This window comes from Lonchura striata, chromosome 7 (genome assembly GCF_050655825.1).
Source record: "Lonchura striata isolate lonStrDom1 chromosome 7, ASM5065582v1, whole genome shotgun sequence".
NCBI classification, from domain to species: domain Eukaryota; kingdom Metazoa; phylum Chordata; class Aves; order Passeriformes; family Estrildidae; genus Lonchura; species Lonchura striata.
In genome coordinates this window covers 37,405,075-37,409,063 of record NC_140709.1, presented here as the reverse complement: position 1 = coordinate 37,409,063, position 3,989 = coordinate 37,405,075, and the positions used below count along the sequence as shown (strand labels likewise).

General features: G+C 40.2%; 1 pseudogene; it reads right to left on the bottom strand.

The window, feature by feature from the left end:
- Positions 1-225: 225 nt before the first annotated feature.
- On the bottom strand, positions 226-3,362 carry LOC144246721 (uncharacterized; annotated as a pseudogene).
- Between the last annotated feature and the right edge of the window lie 627 nt (positions 3,363-3,989).

Sequence of the window (3,989 nt, the reverse complement as noted above, 5' to 3'; positions counted from 1 at the left end):
TGCTAATGTCTAGAATAACAGGATACTGGTGCATATACATAGCACATAATGTTTTCTTCACTTAATTCTTTTCTAGTCATTTAACCCTTAAGTAGTTCTGAACAGGTCAGGTCCCTGTATCAAGTCCCCCCTTTTCTATAACCATTGCAAATTCTTTTGCAATCATATTACGCCTCCATGTCTATATTTTCTAACATTAGTTGCTTCTTTGTTACAAAGTAAGACTTACTTAATTAAAACCCAGACTATGATAATTAACAATATTATAAGTATTACGGAAATAAAAAGTTGTTTTAACCAATTTAAATTAGGTAACCAGGATGTTAAGACTTTCCACAATTTTTCAAATCCCCACGAGGTGTCATCCTTGGTTACTTCATGGAGTATCTTAGTCTGTTTCCATATTTTACTTAAATCTGTAGCAATTCGATTATTCTGATCTACGTATACACAACAACTTGTATTTACAATGGTACAAACCCTCCCTCGTGAAGCCAATAATAAATCTAAAGCCATTTTATTTTGCTGTACTACTTGTGCAAGGCTATTTATCTCAATCTGCTGTGCTTGAATTGCATCTATTGTTTTATTTTCAATGTCTTCTACTACTGCTGAAATATTTATTATAGCTTTTTCTAATTCGCTTACCCCTAGCCAAGGGAGAAACCATCTAGCAAAGGAATGAAATGCATTCTGTCTTTTTATTAGGGGATTTTCTACTTCCCGTCTAATTCTTCGAATATGTGTTTGAAGCCAACCTTCGGATAAACGATTATGTATAGTTATGTTTGGGACTACGGCTCCCAGGGTGCATGTTCCCACCCAATTTTCAGGTAATACTTTCTATGCAGTATCATTGCACAGCCAATACCATCCTTTTCCTTCTGGAACTGGCCAGAGGGTACTATTAATAGAGGTGGGGGACCCGATATATTTTATTTTATTACAACCCGTTTGATTTCCTACATATAGGGCGTTATTACAACTCCTAACTTTATCTAATCCTTTAGGTGGGTTACACCTCTGCACACATTTATAGTAAGATTTTTTAATTGGAGGGTTATGAATTTTTAATGGCTGAGCTCTATGTGTATAATTTACCCAGGTGGTATTCTCCCAATATCTCGTCCACGGATTATTACCAGGTATGGGGATGCCTATTAACAAGATCTGTTTTCCACTGTATTCAGGCATATGTGTACATATCCAACAATTAGTTCTATTCAGAGTTCGAGATATACCTTCCGTCAGTGAAAGATGAAGATTCAAATCCCACCGTGCCCAGGCTCCCCCATAGGTCAAGATAATCTGGAAAATCGCAATCTGGTAGGTCCTACGGGAGTAGCAGTCCATGGTTTCGTAGGGGCCTTCTTTATTTTCGAGTAGTGAATCCAAGCTGGGTGTTCTTTAATCTTCACCGCAGTGAATGTTGTCAACAGCACTTGATATGGACCTTTCCACTTTTCCTCCAAGGGTTGTCCTGAAAAATTCTTAACATATACATAATCACCAGGTTCAAAGGCATGGAGGGGGTGATCTAATTCTCTTACTCTAGTACCCAAAACATTTTTATGTATTTCTGATAATTGTCTCTGCAATGCTTTCATGTATTCTAATAAATATCCTTCCCCAATTTGTGCCAATTCTTCACTCTTAAATTGAAGTTGATAGGGTCGCCCATATAATATCTCAAAAGGGCTTAAATTTTCCTTTGTCCGAGGTTTAATTCTTATTCTCAATAATGCCAATGGTAAAGCTTGGGGCCAAGTTAAATTTGCCTCCTGACTAATCTTTGCTATCTGTTGTTTAAGCATATGATTCATCTTTTCAACTTGGCCACTTGCTTGGGGTCTGTACGGGGTATGTAACTGCTAGTCTATTCCTAATGCTTTTCCTACTTGTTGAACAATTTTAGCATTAAAATGTGGTCCTCGATCGGAGGATATTGTCGATGGAACTCCGAAACGAGGAATTATTTCATTCAATAGCGCTTTAGTCACTTCTCGCGCTTTGTTAGTTCTGCAGGGATATGCTTCTGGCCATCCTGTGAAAGTGTCTGTCAGGATTAAAAGATACCTATACCCCCCTTTTCTGGGGAGCTCAGAAAAATCAATTTGCCATTGTTGCCTAGGGCAGTTTCCTTTATCTATCATTCCCAATTTTATTTTGCTAGTTGTGTTTGGATTATTTCGTTGACATATTTCACATTGCTGCGTTACCTGTTTTATTGTGGTATACAAATTTCGCCCTACTATTCTTTTGGTCACTTCTTTGTATAATGCATCTGCTCCTTAATGGGTTTTTCTATGTTCTGCTTGTATTAGGGGCCACAAAATATTAGAAGGAACTAATATGCGACCTTCTTTCAACTGTATCCAGCCCTTTGTTCCGGGCTCACCTCCTAGATCATTAGCCAATTTCAAATCTTCCTTTGAGTATCTAGGTGACTGTTCTAGATCAATTGGTTTACCGTCTGGTATCAAAGCACATACCTTAACTTCCTCTGCCACTCGCTTGGCCTCACTATCAGCCAATCGATTTCTTATTTCTTGGTCAGAGTTACCTTTTTGGTGTCCTCGGCAATGCATTATAGCTACTTTTTCCGGTAGTTGAATCACTTTCAATAATTTCAATATTTCTTCTGCATGTTTGATCTGTTTCTTCTGGGTGTTCAACAGTCTTCGTTCTTTCTAAATTGCTCCATGCGCATGCACCACCCCGAAAGCATATTTTGAATCAGTCCAAATATTTATTCTCTTTTCTTTTGCAAGTTCTAGTGCCCTTATAAGGGCCACTATTTCTGCTTTCTGGGCCGAGGTTCCTGCAGGAAGAGGGTTGGCTTCGATTACCTTTTGAGTAGTGGTTATCGCATATCCCGCTCTCCGCTGTCCCAGTTTCACAAAGCTGCTTCCATCTGTGTACCAGGAGTCTTCAGCGTCTTCCAGAGGGGTGTCCTGGAGATCTGGACGGCTCGAATAGGTGGCTTCGATGGTCTCTATGCAGTCGTGGGACAGTGGTTCTCTTTGGGCACCGCTGAGAAAAGAAGCTGGATTCATAATGTTAGTAACAATTATTTCTATATCATCTTGTTCTACCATGATGGCTTGGTATTTCAGAAATCTCTGTGGGGAGAGCCAATGGTTCCCTTTTTGTTCTAACACAGCTGAGACAGTATGGGAAACCATTACCGTTATCTTCTGCCCTAATGTGAATTTGCGTGCTTCTTGAATGTTTATTACAACCGCCGCCACTGCACGTAGGCATCCTGGCCATCCTTTGCTTACCTCGTCCAGCTGCTTGGAGAAGTACGCCACTGCCCGCTTGTAAGGGCCAAGTTCTTGGGCTAATACTCCAAGTGCCATCCCCTGTCTTTCATGTGAGAATAATAAAAAGGGTTTAGAGACATCTGGTAAGCCAAGGGCCGGAGCCCTCATCAGTTCCTTTTTAAGTTTCTTGAAGGCGGCTCGAGCCTCCGCCGTCCATTCTATTTTAAGTCGGGTTTTCTTTAGCAGTTCATATAGAGGTTTAACTATTACACCATAGTTGTATATCCATAAGCGGCACCAACCTGCCATTCCCAAGAACGTCCGCAATTCCTTGGCTGTTTGGGGCTCCGGGGTGCGACAAATTGCCTCTTTTCGCTCAGTTCCCAATTCTCTTTGTCCTCTGGAAATTTCTAATCCTAAATAAGTTACTCGCTGTTGCACTATTTGAGCCTTTTGTTGGGATACTCTGTATCCATTCATTCCTAGGAAATTGAGAAGTTCTATAGTCCATGAGAGACACTCTTCCCTGTTCTCAGTGGCTACTAAAAGATCATCAACATATTGCACGAGGACTCCTTTACCATCTGGGGGAGTCCAATTTTCCAAATCTTTAGCTAACTGGTTTCCAAAAATCGTGGGGCTGTTCTTAAATCCTTGTGGTAATACTGTCCAAGTTAATTGTGTTTTTCTTCCTGAATCCGGATTTTCCCATTCAAAAGCAAA